This window comes from Dipodomys merriami, unplaced genomic scaffold (assembly GCF_024711535.1).
Source record: "Dipodomys merriami isolate MVZ:Mamm:240054 unplaced genomic scaffold, mDipMer1.0.p SCAF_1, whole genome shotgun sequence".
Taxonomy (NCBI): Eukaryota; Metazoa; Chordata; class Mammalia; order Rodentia; family Heteromyidae; genus Dipodomys; species Dipodomys merriami.
In genome coordinates this window covers 142,110,592-142,126,212 of record NW_027202270.1, presented here as the reverse complement: position 1 = coordinate 142,126,212, position 15,621 = coordinate 142,110,592, and the positions used below count along the sequence as shown (strand labels likewise).

The 15,621-nt window shown below is 40.1% G+C and overlaps 1 protein-coding gene across 4 annotated transcripts in view; it reads left to right on the top strand.

The window, feature by feature from the left end:
* Peli2 (pellino E3 ubiquitin protein ligase family member 2) overlaps nucleotides 1-15,621 on the top strand; it is a 134,291-nt gene that overhangs the window by 39,789 nt on the left and 78,881 nt on the right. The window lies entirely within an intron of this gene.

The following is a 15,621-nucleotide window of genomic DNA, read 5'->3' as shown; positions in this document are numbered from 1 at the left end:
AACCAGTGACTCACAGCTTCCTAATTGGCTGTTCCCTCTCATGTGTGACCATTGGAGGTGGGATAGCAACTGTGAGAGGCAGGCTTGTGTATTGCAGGATGTTCAGCAGCATCCTTGGCCTTGACCCACCAAATGCCAGTGGTACTCCCTTATCTCCACAATTGTTAACAGACCCAAACGCTTGCCCTGTTAGAAACTACTGCTTTAGGATATGAGGCAACTAGTGTTATCAAGTTAGAGTAGTTGTGATTGGAAGATACATGATGTGCTCAAGAGTTTTTGTATTATCTTGAAATAAATGTGTATTAATTAAATTACAGTTGCTGTGCCCATGAAATGATGGAAAGAAAGAAAGATATGAAGTAAAGTTATGTGTTTATAAGAAGTCTGTTTACATATGTTATGGGAGGAAATTTGATTTGAATTGAATGATAAATTGAAAGCAATATTATAGTGTCTCATGTTTTCTGATATATAAGCAGAGGGCAGGTCTTGAGTTTCCATTCTGATTGCTATATTACATGTATTAAGTTTTTTTTTTCTTAGAATGTTTTTTTATGTATAATACGGTTTTCTTTTCTATGAATAATGATATTTATCTGTGGTATTTCACCTGAGGCTATGGCTGTACATTTTATCCCTGGCCTGGACCATCCGTAAGAAGTTAAGTTTTGGTTCCCATTTTTACTGCAAACTAACATTCAGAAAGCAGTGGTAGCTCTTTGGAATCAAGTGTGTGCTGTTCCTAAATCAGAACCTGGAGACAGTCATAACCTTACCAGTTAGATTATCAGTGAGCAAATAGGGAGAGAACAATATAAAGCACTAAGCAATTGGGGAAGGGAAGGTTAATATTCACTAGACAAGCTTTGACTAAAATAAGAAATAAGTATTTTAGGGAGAAAAAGACATTTTTATTAGGGAAACTAAGGAAATCCAGTTTTTCAGAGGTTCTAAGGAAAGAAGAAGGTAAAATGGCAACAAATGTTGGAAGTGGTCAAGTAAAGGTAAAGAATATTTTTTAGTCCAAAAATACTTGCAGAAGGGAACCAAGACAGATAGTGGATTTTTCTAAGAATTAAGTATGCCAGGAAGCAACAATGCTTGATGAGAAATGTACTCATTATCTTGCTCATGTAACTGTAACCCCTCTGTGTACACTATTTTCACAATAAAAAAAGTGATTTAAAAAAGAATTACGCATGTCATGAGTACCATTTCTCCTGTCTTTCTGTCTGAATTTCTTTCTTTCTTTCTTTCTTTCTTTCTTTCTTTCTTTCTTTCTTTCTTTCTTTCTTTCTTTCTTTCTCTCTCTCTCTCTTTCTTTCTTTCTTTCTTTCTTTCTTTCTTTCTTGCAGTAATTGGGGTTAAAATCAAGCCTCATATTTGCTATGTAGACACTGTATTGCTGAGCTGTACCTCCTGTCTTGACAGAAAGATTTTGGTATTACAGATTTGTTCCTAAAAGTTTTGTGTATTTTTGGAAATTTATCTTTCTTTTTAATCTGTATTACTGTACCTTCTTATATTTAATTTTTAATCATAAGTTATATATTAATAGAAGGGCTGATGCTTGAAAATCATGGAGATCTTGCTTTGATTACTCAAACTTTGTTTTGTGATACAATGTAAAAACTTGGCTCCTAGGAGAAGCCCAGCTGCTTTTCCTCTTTTTATGCCTAGTTTCTGTTGTCAGTTGTACATTTTTTTTTGGCTAGTTGTCTAGGTCTGTCTTTAAACATATTATCAATAGTACTAATAGTAGGGCAAACCAGATTTTGGGCTTGATTTCTTTTGTCTTAGCCTGGGGAAAAATAGCTCTCCAAGGCTTCAGGCTTCTCAGTTTACTGAGTATAGGAAGGAGTTAAGTTGAGTCAAATAAGCAACAGAAATTCTGGCTACAAAATTCCCAAAGTTTAAAAAATGATGATAAGATAAAGTTAGGAGTAGCTCTGAGAATCAGAAAAGTTGAATAACCAAGTTTTGTGAGAGGAGAGAAGCAGAAACAATGGTAGTTAACATGAGTTTTCTTTAGTATGAAGTGACCAGACTCCAAGCACCTTTTCTGTCTCTTCTAAAAGTTTCAAATTTTCAGACAAGAGAATCTGATAGACTGAGCCTGGGTCACCCAGCCATGGACAATGTAGATAGCTAAATGAAGCATATATATTGTGAGCTGATCACTATCCAGTGCTGACTTGACCTTGTCTGTCTTTGTACGTTGATCTTGAGAGCCTTGTACTGAATTATGGTTTGTGTAGTGACTAGGTAGAGTCTGCCACCTTTGTACTCCATGATCCTAGGACCTGAGTTTCAAACCTTATTTCCTTCTGGTCTTTATCAGTCTTACATCCCTCGCCAGCATGGCCTTGCTACTCCTGCTGCTGAATTTGTTCTGTTGGTCCTTTAGCTTTGGAGCCCCATTATGCTGTGAGCAAAGCCCCTTATGTATCTGAATCTGATTGTTCTTGTGTAGTGTGTGATGTTTAGGTTTGAATCACAGGCCTGTGCATACCAGGCAAGCAGTCTACCACTGAGCTCCCTCCTAAATCCTTCTGAGCCTGATTGTGAAGTAATGTATCCTTATTACTTTCTTTTGGGTCTCTTCCAAAAAGAGTTTGTGGAACTACAGATGAATTTATTCTGCTGTTTTCCTGCCTCATTTTTACCGTATTTACTCAAACTACCTCTTCCCCAACTTCTGCTGAGCTTGCAAACCTATAGTCTACTCCTCCATATATTTCAGTGACTTGGTGCCTAGCCCTGTCATTTTCCCTGACCCCGGTAGCATCTGTGGTTCATAGGATTGTAACTCAAAAACTTACTTTTGTTTACTTTTCCCATTGACACCATTATCTATTCATTCCTATGTGTGTGTACTTTCTAATCCTCAGTCATCAGTGTACAGCTCTTTATTTAGCCTGTCCTGATTTGAAGTGGTTGTTGGCTTCTCTTGACATGTGCTAACTCTACTCCAGACTCTCTTTCTCTGGTGCTTTTCTGAGATCCTCTCTTTCTGAGTCTCTGGGCTGGTTTCCTTCTCCTTTAAGAATACCAGTGTGTGTAGTGTACCTGACAAAAAGTTCTTTGGCCTGAAGTGATAGTAGTTTGCCTCTACTTCTGAGTGGTAATGAAAGGTGCATCTTCATTGAATTGTAAAGTGAGATTTCTAGACGGGAGTGTGTGTGTGTGTGTGTGTGTGTGTGTGTGTGTGTGTGTGTGTGTGTGTGTGTGTGTGTGTGTGTGTGTGTGTGTGTGTGTGTGTGTGTGTGTGTGTGTGTATGTGTGTGTGTGTGTGCGCGCATGCGTGTGTGTATGTGTGTGTTAAAATTTGAACATGTGCTTTTTGACTGTATTTTTTTCCTCTGTCCCACAATCTGGGGGCAACAGCTGTGAAACTGGAGCTTGAGTCTCCCATGTATGCATACCATTATTCAAAGCAAAGGCAGATTAGGATGGCAATGGTGTGCTACTGTTGTATATACTGTTGTATTTGTGTACATATTTGCTCTTGGAATAATACAGGTGTTTCTCTGATTATATAATGTGCTTTTAAAAAAAAACCAAAATTCCTCTATTTTACTTCTGGCAGATCTGTTACATAGACATAGAGCCTATTAATTTATTCACCCATTTTTTTCAACAAATATTTATTCAGCACCTTCCATGGCTGGGCATCATGCCAGGTATTGGCGAGACTGCAGTAAACTGGAGCCTTACTGTCCAGTGAGTGAGCAGACAATGAAGAGTCCTGTGACTACACAAGCAACTCTGCCTTGGAGCATCAGTGTGGATTGGTTAGACAGGGGGGACCTGTGAGCAAGTGATGTGTGACTTGCCACCTGAAGGAGGATGTGAAGTGGTAAGGAGAGTAGAGAGCCCAGAGCCTGGCTGGTGGAGTGGCATGATGTGACTGAACAGTTCTGCCAGTTTACATGCACTCGTTTATATTGCCATGTTGTGGAGGAGGCTGTTTTGCTGTTATTCTGCCAGTAAACAATGTGATGATGGTGGTGGTGTTGGTGCTGGCGCCTAATGGGGGATATTTTTCAAGCAGCATGTTAAATTTAGCAGCAGTATTATTACTATGGAAAATTCTTCATGCTTTTCCCTTTTTAGATTATGCTTTATTGAAATCTCCTTTTTTGGATGTTTTCAAAAAGTAATTGGAAATCACTTTGTTCCAGTCCACATATTTTGGGATGGAAAATATCAGTAGTCTCCGAGCGATATTTTAAGGAAAGATTAAGGCTGTTTAATGTGATTACCATGAACAGGACTACTCTTTAGCCTGTGTTTTCATCAGATTCATTGTATTCGATCAGGAGGTTTATTTGGCTCACTGGTATGTTGTCTGGAAGGTTTGAACATTATGATGCCCACATCCTGGCTGCAAGGCAACATGATGGGCAAGAGGAAAGGGAGTTGGTCATATGCAGAAGAGGCATGAGTGTGAGCAAGGACACAAGCCCAGGTAAAGGCTGTTATTAACTAGTCTCTCAAAATAGCTGGCTTCTCACAGGAACTAACCCAGTCCTTCTGCCCCCACCTACTCTGTGAGGCCAGCATTAATCCCTTCCGAGGACAGGACACCCACCCCTAAAGATCCATCACCTTTCAACACTGCCAGACTTGGGACTAAGCTAGTGGCACATGAACTTTTGGGGACTGGACCGATCCAAATGATAACAGTCTGAGCAGGTGTCACTCTACTAGTTGATACCATATTGAGATCCATATGGATCTACAAGCAATACTTACTGTAGGAAGTCATCAAACTAATATAATTTCCACACAAACTCAGTAGCTTAGTCTAGGTTTGTAGAATACAGTCCATTTTTGAAGGACATGCTGTCATCCATGCCCTGATTATGGAAGACACATCATCCCTCCAACATCTACGTGGAGCTCTAGAACCTTCTTAGTTTTAGGAGAATCATGAATTTATCAGCTAGTTTTTCACTAGCTGCTACTGTTTTTAAGTATTTGAGTTTTACATTGTTCTTATTTTGGTTCCTGTCATGTTACTGTATTGAATTCTAGGGTTAGTGGTGTGTGGTGTTTGATTTTTATTTTTTCAAGAGAGTGTTGCTGTGTGGGTGTTGAACTTGGTATCCTTTTGTCTCTGCTTCCCAAGTTCAAGTGTATAGCCATGTAACACCATTTGTGACTGCTATTTTTAAGTATAAGAATTTAATGAAGTAAACGATCATACATTTTTACCAATTTAATGAAGTATTCCATTGAAAAAGAGACAACAGTATCTGAGGTTTATCCTTTCAGATATCATAAATATCTGAATCTGTAAAAGAAGAAAAAGGAAATAATCGCATAAACTATAGTGCAGAGTATCTTTTGATACTATGCAGTAAACAAACCTAAAACAAATAATTTATATTTCTAGAATGAGAAATAACTTTTTAATAAAACATGCATGTTTTCAAAAAATGAAAATAACAACCAAAAGCTTTTTATTAATCAAAATTGATAAGCAAAGGAAAAAGCATTTATGAAGTACCAATACAGTATGTTGTGCAGTTTAACATCATTTCCTGACATGAAAGATAGGGATTTCAAAAAGTAGTTTCTATAGGAATGTCAATTTAGATTTATGGTCCTGATTGTTGGAAAACATGTACCTGCTGAGATGAAAAAAGCATTTCTCGGAAAACTTACAAATCAGGCAATAAAATTTAAGTTATCATTGACAAAGCTCCAGCCATTTTTCTCATAGAAGTATTTTTAATAATTTACTTAGAGTGCAATATTCAAGACTCAGAAGATAGTGTGATGGCTTTTGTTTGTTTTATGGAGCTGGAAGAACAACATCTGAAGTATATTAAACTTGGTTGTTACACTGAAGAAAAGTGCTTCAGTGGGAAATATTTACATGGGAACCCTATGAATTTTATAGAGATGGGAGTGTAGTGTAGTGCTTTCCCCTGAGTCTTAGGAGTTCTTAGGGATATCTCTATTAGGTACAGCCTCACAATGCTTTATTGTCTATGGATGATTGAACGTTAGACCAAATAAACCACTTAACAAATTTACTTGAAAATTTTGTTCCTGTTCATAAATATCAGACATATCAGTGCCCCCCTTTTTTTTTTCCCAGTGCTGGTCCTGAGGTTTGAACTCAGGACCTGGACGCTATCCCTGAGTATTTTTGCTCAAGGCTAGCGTGTATACTACCACTCGAGCAATGACCCTTATTCCATTGTTTGTGTGTATGTGTGATTAGTTAGAGATAAGTCTTATAGACTTCCCTGCCCAGGCTGGCTTTGAACCACTATCCTCAGATCTCAGCCTCCTGATTAGCTAGGATTACAGGTGTGAGCCACCTGCACCTGGCCTTCAATCCCACTTTAAGGACTTGGAATTCCAGTAATATAGGTAATGTGTTGTATTATTTATGTAAATCCATCTAGAACTTGAATGTTCACTTCAGCAGAAATTGTGAGACAGCAACAGGAAAATTAAATTTTTAGAGGTTTAGCTTTATTGAAAGAAAGAAAGTGTGAGACTTGGCAGAGAAAGCAGCCAAGCCTGCTAGGTTTGTGATGGACCCATCTAAGAGACAATTGTGTTGTTTCCTGCTGCTAACTTTTATGGTACTTTTTTAACATCAGAAAGGTAAAAAATACCTTGTAGTTCTGGTCAGTTCTTAAACTTGTGTTAGGGGAAGAGGCAGAAGGATTGAGAAACAGGGAAAGAGGTTCATCCTTTCTAATGGTTCTGTATCCAGAATGTGAGAGCAGGAAAGCTTGATTCTAGCACCCATCAACTTCTTAGTGTAATTATCTGTATTACTGATATATAATAATTAAACTTTGACTTGATGCATTTATTAGTTGGAAAACTCACTCAGTTTGTGTTGTCTTTAAAGTATAATTTTATTAATGAGTTGCTTTTAACATGTCAGTATGAGAGAATACTTATTTATAATTACGCTATTACTCAAAACTTATTAAATTATGAGCCTGATTCAAGCATTTGTCTCCATTTTTTTGTTGAATCTTTCTTTGTACCTTTCATTAAATAAATTTAAAAAAAAAACCAGAACACTAAAGTTCAAAGGAACTTTGCTCAGCCTGACTTTTTATTTTGTAAGTGAGGTACTTAAGGACATCCAGAAAAGCCAAAGTTCTCTCAGGCCAGTAAGTTGGGTGTGTTCCCTGTTTGCTTTTTGTTTTGTTAGGTTTTTGTTTTTGCTGTAGATGGCAGGTGGAAAAAGACTCCCCAGAACAGGATCAGAGCTGAGTTCTTCTGATTCTTCTCTTCCTAAGAGTACGACTTGGGAAGTCCATTCATTTCCAAACAGGGACTGCTTGCTGTAAAGATAAAATGAATTGATATGATTTTTGGCAGTAAAAACTGAAGCTTGCTATAGATATAGGGTAATAGTACTGCTTCTTTGCTCTCTGCAAAGATTCATTTCTACCAAAGGAATGGTGATAGAGGTCTTAAGTTTAAGGAGCTGCTTTGTTTACAGGGGTGATTATGACAGCCTGCAGCAGAAGGTGCATGGAAATAAAGTCAGTGCTGCTTAGAAGTCATGGACAGCAGAGATGTTATCGTTGGTTCACTTAGAATGGCTATCACCTACTTTTTGTTTTTGAGGTTTTTGTGGTGACGGGTTTTATGTATGGTAGGTGGGTGCTCTTAACAGTTGAGCCTCTTCCCCACTTTTTGCATCAGCTCTTTTTCAGGGTAGGTTCTTGTGTTTTTGCTGGGCTGGTCTCAGACCACAATCTTTTGATCACCATCAACTTTGGAGCTGGGATGACAGATGCCCATCACTTATTCCCTACTTACTGACTGTGATAAAGTCTTGCTAACTTTCTGCCCAAAGTGGCCAAAAATATGAGATCCTCCTGGTCTCTGCTTCTTATATCACTAGGATTACAGATGTGAGCCATTGTGCACAGCCCTGTTGCCTGTTTGGCCATATCTTTTACATTAAAGTGAATGATTGCTTACCTTTTGTGAGAAAGTATTTCATTCTCTTTGAAGTCCTGCTTATTATGACTGATCTACAAGGATACTTGCTTCTAAGCTCTTGACTGACCACACCCATGTTCTGGGCGAGGCATGAATATTTGGCTTCAGGAGCCTTTGGTTTGATCTTACCAAAACTAGAGGAGGCAGGTGCACGAGTTGTCTCTCATGCAGTTCATTTGTGCTTTATTGTCTGTCCTCATTCTGGTTCCAGGTGAGCCAAGCAGCCCTCCTTACTCCTCTACTCTGCCCTCCAGGAGATCTTGTTTCCCTTACACTTACACCTTTGCTTAGGATATGCTCTAGCCTTGTACTAACCTACACTCCCACCATCCATTTAAACTTGGCCACGTGTCTGTTCCTCCCAGGAAATGCCCCCAGCTCCTTAGCTTTAGGGAGGAGCTCTTTCTTGAACTCAGAGATTGTGTTCCATAGCCCTTTAACTGCTCTTATGCAGTGCTGGAATTGTTGACCGTCTTGTCACACTAGACAGCAAGCCTTTGAAAGTGGGGCCTGACTTCACCTGCTTTTGGCATTTACTGGAACAGCAGGTTGTCCTAGTAATAATAATTCAGCTGGCCTGCAGCTAGAGATTCCAGAGACACTTGGAACATACCATATGCCTGCTACATGGTAGTGCTTGATAATGGGAGCTAATATATGGTTTCTCTGGAAAGTATGAATTAGCTGTTATAAACAATTGTAAATGGGCTCAGGAAGATGAAACCTAGCATCCATACTTTGATATTTGCGGTTCAGTTGTATAAAAACGTTGGAGCTAAAACTGCATCTTCACGATTTGAATGTAGTTGCTCTTTAATGCTTACAACTTAAATTCATCATTTTCTTTAGCTCTCAGCAGTGAAACTTTAATAATGAACAGTTTCTGAATTATTGAACCCACTAACTTTGAAAAATCAGTGCATTTCCTCATTGGAGAGTGCTGAGGAGTGAAGGCATTCTCATGCGAGAGTGCGTGACTTAAATCAGTTTTAGTTCCTCAGCATTCTTCAGCTCACCAACATTCATGTTTTTTTCCTCTACTTTTTGAACAAAGGAATAGTTCTGCATTTTTTCACTGTGGAGTTAAAGTTTTGTTTCATATGAATAACTAGGTATGAAAAAGTTAAGTTCTATAGGGCCAGTTTAAATTACAAACATGAATATTGGTGATCTTTCACCCTAGGATTAAAATATATATATATATATATATATATATATATTATTTTCATCTGCAACCTAGTATCATAAATCATAGAATGCTATAATTTTGAACTTAAGATAGCATTGATATTCAAGCCTGACAAAGTAAAATTAATGTTCAATTTGCTGACCTTAAAAATGTAAACAATTAGGAATGGCAAGCATCCAGCATCCATCCATCCATCCATTGTTTTGCTTGAGATCTAACCCAGGGCCTTGCTAGGCTAGGCAAGTTCCCTATTACTGAGCTATATCTGCAGCCCTAGCACTGTTTAAATCTGTCTTTAAAATACACAAATTGTAAGAATATATAGTCTGCTGCGTTTTCATAAAGCAAGCACACCCATTTACACGCCCAGATCAAGAAATATAGAACATTTTCAACACTGCAAAAGACCTTCTTACACCTCTTCCTGGTTACTGTCCAATGTCAACCAGTCACCAGGTCATCATCATCCTGACCTCACAGCACAGGCTTGTAAGGTTGGTAAATGAGTACACAGAACCAGACTATGTGCTTTTCTGTCCTGACTTCTTTGATGTAACATTGTATTTGTGAATGAAATACCCCATGCGTCCCATATTGAATATAGTAGTTTGTTCACTACTACTTAATTTACTGTGTGAATATCATTCTAATAATCAAGGTGCTCTGAAGTAGTTTTGAGAGCACCGGAAACATCAATTGAGTTTTTACAAATTATTAAGAGTATTTTTGAAAAGTTAGCTATTGTATTTTAGAATGAAAAGTCAAACTAAAGTCAGCAATGGCTACCACTATCCACATTGTGGCTTGCGGCAGCTAAAAAACTAGCTGTTTGTTGCATAAGTAAAAAAAAAATACCCACTCCACTTAGAATATTGCTTAGCCTGCTCTAAAAACAAAAGCAATTTTACAGTATTGAATATTTGGGGGAGAAACCCTAATTTTATGCTGAACTTTGAATTTTGTGGCATGTTGTTTTCCTCTTCTGAAAAGCATGTAGTAATAATACACATTTCTTAGTTTTTACATTTGTGCAATGGAGGCAGAAAGGGGAAGGGGAGACTGATGTCAGTAGCACCTGATTGGAATCTCGGCTCTGCTCTTTATAAGACAACCCTCTAAGTGCAGAGATTTTTTTAAGGGCCACAAGGGAGGATTAGGTAGAATAGACAGTATACATACCTGGCCAGGTGGGCTCTGGGGAATTTAGTAGCTGTTGTAATACCAGTCCAGGACATGGTAAAGACAGAATAGAAGCACATGGTCTTTCTAAAACTGCTTGCATATCTCTATTATGGATTGAATCACCAACATAATTAATGTTGTGAGAAGACTTTAAAATTACTCCTTTTTAAAGTGCATACTCATTTTCATTGGCCATTGTAGCTGTATTTCAGTATTTAAAAGCCAGTCTTTAATTTACCCCCTTGATATCTCTCTCTCTGTCTGTCTCTGTCTCTGTCTCTGTCTCTCTCTCTCTCTCTCTCTCTCACACACACACACACACACACACACAGACACACACACAGACACACACAGACACAGACACAGACATACACACACACACACACACACACACGCACACCATCCTTAAAATTTTATTCTGAAAGGCAAATGGCAGGCCCCAGAGGCTACCTCCTTTGTGAATCATTTGTTTCCTAGGGTCTAGCTCCCAGTCTTGCCCTGGCCTTGGTTACTGTTGAGTCTATGTCACCAGCAGGCTGTGAGCTCCCCTACTATAGCAGGACCCACACTGACACAGAACTGAAAGAGTGGGCCTAAGCTAGCTGATGTATAGAACCTCTTGCTTTTCACTCCGGTTTCATGATTCACCAATGACAAACTAGTTTTGAAGAACTTTGGGGCAGAGATAGAAGAAAGCTTTTCTCAGAAAATAACATGTTTCTAGTATTCTGGACAGTTGAGTAGGTATTTTTTTTCTTCTTTCCGAAATTGAATCATTACCCAACTACCTTAACCAAATGGACTCATATGGGTAAATGAGATGTGACTGGTTTGGGGCCATAATGAGTCAAAGAAGTCAGCGGCAACAAAGGTTTAACTCTGCTCCGAGAGTGCATGTGGCCAACAGTAGAAAAGGGCAGAAATGGCTCTGTGCTGACGTTTGATGTGGTATATCTATCCTCTGGGAGAAGAGTACTTGCCCAGATAGTAAGTACCTACTTAGTTCCTAGTACTCACGGAAGATGCCCTTTTCTTGTCTGCTTTCCCAGCCTCAGTTTCAACTAAGACAATATGTAATTCTCTGGCGGAACTACCCACCCTCTATCATCTTCAAAACTTGCCACTCCAAACTGTAATTTTGAAAACATTTCCATTCCAACTCTAATGTTGTCAGTTTTAAATTTTGGCACTGTTTGCTACCTTCTTTTTTGTTTTGATGATGTTGATATTTTTAAATTCTTGTTGGATAGGAAGGTGCTTTTTGCTTGTTTTAGAAAAGTTGAATGAAGCTATGAATACCAACTTACTGAACTTTGCTCCACTTTGGTTTTCATTACACTGGTAAATTTCTAGTACATCTTCCTTGTTCTGCGTTTTCCCCAAATAAGTCATACTGAGCAATAGTAAAGGAGAGAAAGACTATTAGGAAGTTGAGGAGTCTGTTTTCTGGTAGAGACTGAGGACTCTCAGCTTGAGCACTGTTGACTTTGGGGGAGGATAGCTCAGGAGTGGGGCATGCATTAGAGGATTCTCAGCAGTATCTTTGGCCTCTGCCTGTTAGATGTCATGTCTCCAGACATTCCTCATTCGAGGGGACTCTGGGGGACAAAGACCCTCCATTTAAGGAACACTGATTTAGAGTCTTAAGCTCTAGTTAGTATGGAATCTGGTTAATAGTACCGTTAATCTGGTTAATAGTCACCGTCCAAAATCTTGATTCTTCTGATCTTCTGACCTCTTATCTCTTTTTTTTTTTTTTTGTCAGCCATGGGGCTTGAACTCTGGGCTTGGGCGCTGTCCCTCAGCTCTTCAGCTCAAGGCAAGTGCTCTACCACTTGAGCCACAGTGCCACTTTGGGTTTTCTAGTGCTTTATTGAAGATAAGAGTCTCACGGACTTTCCTGCCTGGGCTGGCTTTGAACCCCGATCCTCAGATCTCAGCCTCCTGAGTAGCTAGCATTACAGGCGTGAGCCACCAGCGCCCGGCTCCTCTCATCTCTTTAAGTGAGAGAAAGGAATAGTTACTCAACTGTTAGATTGGAATAAATAAATAAATACATGTAAAGTGCTTAGCCTTAAATGTATGCATTATCCTGCCCATGTAATTGTAACCCCTCTGTACAGTATGTTCATAAATAAAATAAAATTAAATTAAAAAAAAGAATGGCTTCTGTACATTGTAAATACTGAAATAAGCAGCTAACACTATTAGTAGTAGTAGTACTTGGAAGAACATTGAGCATTCCCCTAGAATGGAGATCTAGGTGGAATCATAAAGGACAAAATTATTGGCAAGTTCATCCTTATCAGCTACCTTGCTACATCCTCTGGCAAGCAGTGAGGGAAGAGAGAGGGTATTATTATACTCCTACATGTTCCTTTTCCTTCAGTAATTCAGTGCCATGTAGCAGAAATCATGGCTTTAAATTAGGGTCTGTGGACCGAGGGGGATGCTTTAAAGGTAAATAGACTGTTGATATGGGGTTAATCTGGCTTTGGTGTTGATTAAGGACTGGTCTCAGTTTTCTGAGCCTCTTGTTTCCCCACAGAGGCAACACATTTAAAGACTGAAATCCTCAGCACAGGACAGGGCAGAGGCCTTAAAACAGGACTCAGCCAGTGGACTCTCCTTCCTTTCTGATTTCCAGTGCATTATCTGACTTGACAAGGATGTGTTCATTTTGCTAAAGCCTTGGTGTGGAAGTGCTTGCTGATTCCAGAGGATAAAGAGCAAGGGTTGAGTGCAGGGGTGTGACAAAGACAACAGAAATTTTGTGGAGGGAAAAAAATGTTTCCCTAAAACCTGACAGTGGGGAAAGGAAGAGGAGAAGGAGCTACAAATAAACATCTGCCTACATACCAAAACATTCTAGAAATAGGTTAAGTCAGTAGAGTATATTTTATCTGGATGACAGGCATAAATCACTATGCCCAGCTTATTCTGTTGAGATAGTGTCTCTTGGGTTTTTCTGCCTAAGCTAGTTTGGAGCCACAGTCCTTCCAAGCTCAGCCTCCCACACAGCTAGGGTGACATGCACATGTCTCCTTGCCTTGCCATTGGTTAGAAAGGGGCTTGGGTACTTTTCTGCCCAAGCTTGCCTCCAGCCTACCCTCTGCTTCCCAAGTGGCTAGGATTACAGGCACAAGTCCTGTGTGAGCTCATGTGTAACTTAAGTGCTAAGTATGTTTTTAAGGTGACATAGAGCTCTGTCTCCCTTATACTTCTGTGGGTCTGGTTAGTGACACCACTTTGCCCAGCTGAATAAGAGACTTTGGTTCTTCATTTTGTGCCAGGCAAGGTCTAAGTCCCCAGGAACTGGGACTCCATGTTTTTTGGCCTCTTTGCATCCCAGTTTATCTGCTTCAGAATTCAGTTAGTGGGGAATGTAAGGGAATCATATATTTAAGATCTTGTCCTTTCTGTAAGTGAAAATAAGGGCCGAGTGTTGTCCCTGTTATTAGAATTCCAGAGGCAGCTGTGTGGAATTAAACTGCTCATCCCTCACAGTGCTCAGCAGTGACCCTAATGAATGCAGCAGAATTCACTTGCCTGGAATGGGAGTTCAAACGAAAACTGTAAACTGGGTGCTCATTAATGTAATGCGTTTCTTGACACATGCTTCTGCAGCTTTTAGTGAAAGGTTTGTAGGCATCTATGCTGAGGGAAGGATGCATACCGGCCCAAAGTAAATAAATCCAGATCATCAGCAGCCTGTGTTTGGTATGCACCTTTGTGAAGGAGGATATCACTGGTCATGCTTCTCAGAACCTCTGGCTACTCAAGTCTGTGTGTGTTTGCTTACAGTGTTATGTCTTTGTGTTTACTTCTTAATTTCTTAGATTATTGTTGTTCCCTGCCCTGCTCTGGGGAGAAGGTTCCCCCGCACTGTAGCTCCAAAGAGAAAACTGTGCCCCTTCTCCCACCAGTGTAGCATCCTCCTGAGGCTCCATTTTCCTTATTTTATCTGCTCCCAGGGCCTTCATTCCTTTCCCCTCACAGCGGCTTTGCAGCAGAAGCAGTTTCCACATAATCTGTTCAGCACAGCGGTTCTCAAGATTATTGGGCATTGCAGACACACTTGCTGTGTGAATTGTGGTGCAGCAACCCAGCTAACAGTGTTAGTGGTGGTGGAGATCCCTTCGCTCTGGCACTCGGGGCAGGCAGGGAGGGCTGTCCACGTGCGGCCACCTCCCATCTTAACATTCCACACACTGTTCATCAAGAGAAACACTCCTGCTTTGGCCATTTCTGTTTATCCTAAACCATCTCTTAGATTGGGTGTGGTCCTATGAAGATGCTTTAGTGGGTTAAAATGTGGAACAGATGCCAGAAAGGCTGATTTGTCCACAGGCAGTGTGGGACATGGTTCTTAGGGCCGTGTGTCCATGAGGACTGTGGTCCACACATGTGGTTGTCAGGATGGTCCTCTTCACTGGAGGCCACCCCTTGCTGCACGCTAATCCCTGCTAGAGTCCACATCTCTGCCACATTCCCTGTCAGCAGAGTGTGGCTTTCTTTAGACTTCAGATGTCCACATATGATTCACAGAGGCGGGAAGGTAGGTAGAGGGCGACTTTCTGACGGGGTTAGGTGTAAATGTTCCTATAACCAGATGAGTACAATAGAGGACAGAGATGTTAAACTGCAACAACTGTAATTTTCAAATTCAAATTCCAGGTTCTATTTTATAAGTAGGATTGAGACCACTGTGGCACTAAAGGCTAGAGAGAAGCAGGAGATTTCTTGGGAGCAATTTCTCCCCTGAAAGTTTATATGTATTGCCTTATGAGATATGCTAGTTGGTTGATTTTTTTTGCTTTGAGCATTTTATGCACCTGTTGTGAACTCTGAAGTCAATGGATTCTAGTCTCTGAAGAGGCACTTTTATCTGTCTGTTCACTGAGCAGTTTAAGCCACAAGATAGTTTTTAGTCCTTGATAACTCTGATGCCTGGGCATGAGATGGTTAATGCTGTCACCGTCTGGGCTGGTCGTCTTTGCTGCAGGAAGGGTGGACTTGTCCCACCACTCCTGTGCTGTGTGTGTCTCCCTCTCCCTTGCTTTCCACATCCCTTTCCCTGCTGAAGCTGTTGGGATAATTCCCTGCAGAGGCCAAAGCAGATTCGGGGAGCGCAGACAAACATGAGGTGGCCAAGGTTTTGACATGTGACAAGAAAGAGCCTACCTTCTGGCCACTCCCTGGAGAAAGGTGAGCGATGTGAAATAGCCTAACTAGGGGAGGAGGAAGGT